The following is a 7,963-nucleotide window of genomic DNA, read 5'->3' as shown; positions in this document are numbered from 1 at the left end:
GACTGAAGCTCCCAGCCTCTCCTTTTATTCTTTTTCTTTTTATTCTGGGATTTATTTACCTTCTATAATTGAAACTCTGTTTCCATCACTGGCGCTCCCAGCTCTGAGGCCGAGGCTGGCTGAAAGCATGTATCTGGGATTTGTTTAGCTTCTATAATTGAAACTTTGTTGCTTTTGGAGCTGTTGCTTTCGGAGCTTAGAGCAGGCCGCAGCAGGCGGGGAACCTTGGCTTCCTCCATCACTGGAGCAAGCAAACCTCCTGCTCGCTTCAGCTGCGTGGCTGCCGGCAGCCATCTTTGTTGACAGTTAATTTGCATATAGCCCTGATTAGCCAATGGGAAGCGTAGCAGAGGTATGGTTAATTACCCTTTTTGTCTTTTATTAGATAGGATATATATATAGAACATTTGATCCACCAACCATAGCATTTGCTCAGTGACTTGAATTCTTTTGTGATAGAATGATATCCCTATTCAAGTTAGGTAGGGCCCTGCAGATAAGACTCTTTTTGCCTATGGAACAGAGTGTGAGCGTAAAGATACATTCCCTCCATTGGCTGCCTTTTTTGACAGCTTCTCTGCAGTACAGTGGTTGAATATGTGACCTCCAGAGTCAGACTGTCTAGGTTCCAAACTTTGTTCTGCCATTTATTAGTTGTGACATTAAGCATATTATGTAACTATAATTTTAAGTTTCAAAATGATAATAATAACTCTTATGGATGCTGGGAAGATTAAATAAATTAATACATGTAAAATACTAAAACACTTAGAAGAAGCTCTAAAACATAGCCAGGAGCACAAACCCATTATTATTTTTTATTGTTATTGATATAACTGTTTTATAGGATTCTATGGTGATTAAATGAAATAATGTGCTGGAAGCCCTGGAATATAACAATAATCGCCTAAGTAATAACAATCATCACAATGAGTAATGCTTCACACAGAACTGCTTAAGTTGTAGTTGCAGTGTTCAGTCCCTTGAAATTCTTCTGGGATCCTAGCCATATACCCCACTTTTCTAAATGATGTCCTGGAGGAAAGCACAAAACTCTAGAACCCAGTGTCTCCAGAGCTTCTGCCTTAGGGACCTGCATGTCTCCCCTTACTCCCCCATGTATCTGGAAGAACCCTGGGTGGAGTGGGAAAATGTGCACCCATCACTGGGGTTGGGGGGGAAGGCAAGGAAAGAATGTGGACCCTGCTCTGATGCACTAAATGGTAGGAGCCTTAAAGAGCAGGAAGTCTGAAATGTATAAGTTTAAACCCCAAAATAGTACTGAGCCACATCAGTTTCACTTCAGTTGAATGGATTTGAAAAGCTAAACTGATAATCCCCTGAACATTTTCAGTGTGTAGCTCTCTCATTCAGTATGTTTAATCCACCCTTCCAGATCATTATCCACATGTCTTGTTTTGTGCCAGGGGAAATTCTGATCTTAGTTGATGAAGTACTCAGTCCCTATAATCTTGTGAGAACCACAAATGATGATAATTACATTTACGGAGTAACCTGGCATGGAGAATACAATACGCTGAGTCTAAGAGCTGAGGTAATTGTATTTTTCCTTCAGATCAGCAGAAAAACCCAAAAAAGGTAACATCATTTGAGCGTTATTATTGCACTTTCTCAATTTTTGTCAACTACAATCATTAAGGTATCTCTGAAGAAACAAGAACTCTGAAAGTTGACTTAGATAATCTGCATAGAAAAGAGGGAATAAACAATGTGCAATTAGTAAAAATCCATGAAAGAGGCAAGGAATGCTTAGTAGAGTAGAAACAATACTGAAGTGGCACTGAAGAACTTTGATTAGTAAGAATTGAATGACCTTGAACTTCTCCCTTCTCATCTCAGGGTCACATTTGTTCTCATTAAATTTGAGAATCCAAATAGATTACTAGTCAGATGTCTTTTGTTTTTAAAATTCTACAACTATAGAATATACAGGCAATTGGTACACTATTGTATAAATAAATAGAACGTGTATTAACTGAGGCTTTTGGCAATAAGTGTTTTTTTTCTTCAAATGTCTCAAGCAGATTTGTTTATCTGAAGTCTTAATTGTACTTTCTGCCTTGCCAAGCATCCTTCTCTTCCGTGGGGTCCTGAAATTCGCTTCTCACTGCTCACACTTATCAAAGTAGAATCCAGACATCAGCTTGTTTGTATCACAGCTATTATACTTGCTTGCAGTTCAGAAATCATGTCTAACTAACCTGTGTTCGAGAAAGCAGCTGGCATTTAAAGTAGAATGATAGAATGGACAAAAGAATGACTGAATAAATTAATGAGTTGTTTGATATCAGTGAGGCAGAAAGTAAGTAAAGAGACACTGAGCACCAATCATTCAGTGCAATTCACTATAAAAAGGTATCTTTAAGGCCCTAACAAGATACTATCCAAAATAGTTCTTACAGCACTTGTTTTGGTTGACAGTAGGGCATTCAATGAAAATGACAGTGGGCTTTATTGGCTTTAGAAATAACCCTTTTACAAACCTTATTACCACCAGCCTTGACAAAACACCTGAGTATGAATGCAGTGTAAATAAAAACCAGGACTTCATCATGCATCTCAGGGACTGGCACACTATGGCCCATTGGCCAAATCTACTCATCACCTATTTTGTGGAGCCTGTGAGCTAAGAAGTGATTATATATTTTTAAATATTTATATTTTTTCAAAAGATTATTTTATAGCACATGAAAATTATATGAATTTAGAGTTTCAATGCTCATAAGAAAAGTTTTATCAGAACACAGCCACTCATTTATTTACTATGTCTGGTTGCTTTGATGTCCCAACAGCAGAATTAAGTACTTGTGGCAGGCACTGTATGGCCTATGTAGGGGAGGACATAATTTTTCCTCTGCTCTTCTAAGTTCTTGGCTAAGACTCCTATCAAATGTAGGGTTGTCCAGATGTGTAGAGAATTTTTATGAGTTTATCTGAACCAAACTGACATGACAGGAAGCAAGATCGAAAATGTTCAGGCAACCCAGCCAGGGTGGCTCAGTGGTTGAGCATCAACCTATGAACCAGGTCACCTGTTTGAATCTTGATCAGGGCACATGCTCCAGTTTTAGGCTCGATCCCCGGTAGGGGGTATACAGGAGGCAGCCAATCAATGATTCTCATCATTGATGTTTCTCTCTCCCTCTCTGAAAGCAATAAAAACATTAAAAAAGAAAAAACAAAAAAAAAAAGAGCCAAAAAAAAAAAGAAAGAAAGAAAAAGAAAATGCTCAGGCAGCTGATGATTTTGCATTTCTTATTTTTAAGATCTGAATGTCACGTTGTATTGATGGCCAGATCACATAGCAGCCCTTCACCCTGACCTCCAAACCCTTCTCTCCAAGGGTTTAGAGAACATTGTATGTGCTCCATGTTTACAAGTCAATAAAAGGCAGGACATTCCTTCTCGGCCTTTTGGCTAAGATCAAGTGTAGTATCTGTTCTTATCAGTTTAATATCTGGTATGTCCTCTATCTGAGGACAGTATATTAAACGGATTTTTGAAGCTGGGAGTTGGAATAGGAGCTTGCTCCGTCCACTCCACGCATTGACCCAGTATTGCAGTCCCTCTGGGAACAGTGCACCAAAAAAACCCAACCAAACAAACAAAAAAATGGCAGGACAGATTTTTAAAATCCCTTTTCTCCCATGTAAGGAAACCCCTTAGGTTCTCTGTCCTGAGAGATGTCTGTGAGAGCTCTCCATGCCATAATCCACACGACTCACCCCGCTTCCATTGTGTATAGTGTTAAATGTATAGAGGAACTGAAATCGGACACAAACAGTCTAAGGCTGCCTGTCACTATAGCCAAATGAAGCAGAGACAGGGTTGAATCATATATGAGTGTTTATTCCAATAATGCCAGCAGTATGGGCAGAGGAGTCGGTCATGCTGGAAATTCTACTCACCCCCTCACCACTTGGCTGATGAGGGAGAAGATAACTATAACATAGAAAGGGGAGGGAAGGGTCTGCAGTCCAGACTTTGAGCTCCTAAAGTCCGATAACAAGGTGGCTAATCTTCTATGTTACAAACAGCTCAGCCCATTCCTGGGACCAGAGAATTATCAGCATTAGTAAGAAAAACTCCCAGACCGGGTCAGGGTCCAGGCATAGCAACCAAATCAAAGTGTGTCCTGTCCTTGGTCTCTTCTCAAAGTAGACCCATGTAGGCATCTTCTTTTTACAGCTTTGTTCATCCTCCATTTTCTGTCAGAAAACTCATCTATAGTTAGTGAAGTGATTATTAAACAACTGTGGCTCTATTCTTATTACATGCCCTTCCCCGTTAACATTTCCCTCTTTTGATAATATCATCTCATAGTCATGTGATTAGTTTTATATGGACGATGTCTTGTTGAACTGCATTAGTCCTAGCCTATTATATTTCCACTTATGGATTTTGGCTCTGAATTCTTTCAGGAAAAAGGGTCTCTTCTGTAACTTCTTTCTGCTAATGGGGGTGGAGAAGGGGTAGGGGTGGAGTCCTGAAGTCCTCCCTGTCCAACAAGTGAAGGAGCAAGCCAAAAAGGGGGAGGCAGTTTTAAATGAAGACATTAGCCCATCCATGTTTCATTGACTCAATTTTAAGTACAAACTGTAGAGTCTTATTTTTTTATAAATAATTTCGATTGATTTCAGAGAAGGGGGGGAAGAGAGAGAGAGAGAGAGAGAGAGAACATCAATGATGAGAGAATCATTGATCAGCTGCCTCCTGCACACCCCCTACTGGGATTGAGCTCACAACCTGGGAATGTGCCCTTGACAGGAATCAAACCTGGGACCCTTCAGTCTGCAGGCCGATGTTCTATCCACTGAGCCAAACCACCTAGGACTGTAGAGTTCTATTTTTAGGACACAGTGATAATAGATGGCTTCTATAGTGAGGCCCATACTATGTGAGTAAGCAGTTAGGTAAGCAGAGACATAGGCATACAGTCTATGAAACTGAACACAAAACATAAAGATTAATGTGTGCAGTAAATCATAAATGGAGTGAGAAGATTTCTAGACATAAAGCTTCTGCTGGAACGAAACAACAGTGACACTCAGACTCTGCAGTTAGAACATTTCTGGTGATGTCAACAGGTGCTGGGGTCTGTATGGCACACACAGACACAACCTTAAAACAAAACTTTGAACACAATTACTAGTAACTACATGGAATTCATTACCTACAATTGGGTATTATGATTGCCACTGAAGCACAATTTTTCTCCCTAAGATTACCCTCATTTTTATCAAAGAGCCATATCAAGACTAATTTATTTACTATAGAAGTTGAGTTCCAGTTTGGCCTGATTATTTGCATAAACACAACAGGAATAGCATTTCATTATATAGGCTTTTAAAATCTGCTTTGCTGGAATCTCAAGAAAGTTTCTTCTCAGGGCAAAGAAGCCAAGCCACACAGTTGCCATCAGTCTTTGCTTGCAATGCCTATAGGTTGGGGTAAATTCAAATCTTTGAGATCCCCATAGGTGTCTTGAGGTTCCTTCTTGCTCTCTTTCAGGAAGGCAACCTTTGTTCCTTACCTAGAAAGACTGCCATGAACCATGTGACCATTTCAATATATAAAATCTTTGCTTCCTAGGCAAATACAGGCTATTTATCCAAGGGGCTGATAGGCTTCAAAGTCAATCTTCATTCCTTGGCTTTCTGGTGACATCCAGAGTCCTGGCATGTATCTCTCAGACATGACATTCCAGTCAAAGTCTTAGTTAATAAAAACACAATTGGAAACTGGCTTATGTCCTGTTATGAAGAAATCATATTCTTATTGGATTTATGCAAACAAACACATTGCATCAAAACAGTAATTCTCACTTGCTGAAGTCTTTCCACAGCAAGGGTTCAGGAATCTGGACAAGGGCTACGCATAAATGAAAAGAGACTAGACAAGAAGTATAAATTTGGAAAGCATTTGGGGGAACCAGGTGGAGGCTTCAACCTCTCGTGGGGTGGCTCCCTGAATCTCCGGACCCATGGCTTTTTAGTAACACATTTTGCCCTTTAGCAAAGCAGATATACATATCAAAGGTAAGGTTTGGTAAACAATAAAGGATTATCAGGTTAGGGGAATTGCCCTCAGCTGTTTGGCAGCAAGTAATAATATGCAGATCTTTAGCCCTGCTGAAGATGTCCATCAGCCTTCTGACAAACTTCTCCCATTTATTATGCTAACTACTGTTCTTTAGCCTTCAGCACTCACTCATTAAGAGTTTCCAAATTCCAGATAGGTCAGGTAGGGCGAAAAATACAAATGCCTTAATATTGCTTATCTGTACTAATAAAAGGGCAATATGTTAATTAGACCGGATAGACCAAACATCTTCTGGGACGTCATTCTGGACATCCTTCCTGACAAAGCTGGGGTAAAGCTGCCTGCAGCCAGCTGGAGGAGGGAAGCCTGGGTCCCAGGTGTAGGGGCCAAGGCAGAGGCAGTTAGGGGCAATCAGGTAGGCAGGCAAGTGGTTAGGGGCAATCAGGCAGGCAGGCAGAGGGGTTAGGGGAGATCAGGCAGGCAGGCAGATGTGGTTAGGGCAATCAGGCATGCAGAGTGGTTAGGGGCAATCAGGCAGGCAGGTAAGCAGTTAGGAGCCAGCCGTTCCAGATTGTGAGAGGGTGCAGGCTGGGCTGAGGGAACCTCCTCTCTCCCCCACCCTGGCATGAATTTTGTACACCGGGCCTCTAGTCTATAATAAGAAAAGCATAATATACCAATTGACCAAGCAGCAGAATGACCATCCAGATGATCTTTCAGACAACCACGCTAAGACATGCACTGTTGCCAGGCCAGCCAAGGCAGGTGCGATGCAATTGATCTGGGGCGGGGGGGGGGGGGGGGGGGGGGGGGGGGGGGGCGCAATATCACCCCATGATTCATAACCCCAAAGAGAGAGGCCCAGGCTACCTGGCCGGTGGCACTGTGGTGGGTAGGCAGGGAATCCCTCTGCAGAGCTATCGATTTTGTAGCCACATGATCAATCACCCCACAGAGGGAGGCCCAGGCCATCAGCTGGCTGCACTGCAGCAGGTGGGAAGGGAGATGCTGGGGCAGGTGTGTGGGCCTGGCCATCGATCACCATGCAAAGGGAGGCCCAGGCCAGCCAAGCAATCACACCCCACACCTGTTGCCCACAGAGGGAGGTGACCCGTGTCAAGGGAGAAGGGGGGAACACCACACAGATGGCAAGCAGTGGCAATAGCGGGGGCGGGGCCAGTTGCCAGAAGCCAGGGGAAGGAATGCCCTGATAGGCCCTGATCACTGGCCAGGCCTAGACACCCTACCTGAGAGGTCCCAGATTGTGAGAGGGTGCAGGACACGCTAAGGGACACCCCCCACACACACCCATGCATGAATTTTGGGCCTCTAGTGAAAGTATAATTTACCAAACTGCTTTAAGAAAATAAAAAAAAAGGTTAAAAATCAATAATATTTTCTTTTTCTTTTCTTTATTGATTAAGGTATTACCTGTGTCCTTAACCCCCCATTATCCCCACCCCCCATTCCTCTCCCATTCATGCCCTCACTCACCTGGTATCTGTGTCCATTGGTTAGGCTTATATGCATGCATACAAGTCCTTTGGTTGATCTCTTCCCCTTACCCCGACCCTCCCCTACCTTCCCTCTGAGGTTTGAGCATCTGATCAATGCTTCTCTGTCTCTGGATCTGTTTTGGTTCATCAGTTTATATTATTCATCCTATCTAATAATAGACAAACATGGTAATTAACCGTACCTCCGACACACTTCCCATTGGCTAATCAGGGCAATATGCAAATTAACTGCCAACCAAGATGGCGGCCGGCAGCCAGAAAGCTGAAGTGAACAGGAGGCTTGCTTACTCCAGTGATGGAGGAAGCCAAGGTTCCCCGCCTGCTGCAGCCCGACTCTGAGCTGCACTCTAAGAAACAATGTTGCAATTATAGAAGCTAAACAA

General features: G+C 42.5%; 1 protein-coding gene across 18 annotated transcripts in view; it reads left to right on the top strand.

Annotated features, from left to right (window-relative positions):
- The window catches only part of PTPRD (protein tyrosine phosphatase, receptor type, D), an 865,179-nt gene that overhangs the window by 74,200 nt on the left and 783,016 nt on the right, over positions 1–7,963 (top strand). The gene's annotated exons all lie outside the window — the stretch shown is intronic.

The sequence above is a fragment of the Myotis brandtii genome, unplaced genomic scaffold, assembly GCF_000412655.1.
Source record: "Myotis brandtii unplaced genomic scaffold, ASM41265v1 scaffold606, whole genome shotgun sequence".
NCBI lineage: Eukaryota > Metazoa > Chordata > Mammalia > Chiroptera > Vespertilionidae > Myotis > Myotis brandtii.
The sequence above is the reverse complement of the archived record's forward strand: the minus strand, read 5'-3'. Positions and strand labels throughout refer to the sequence as shown.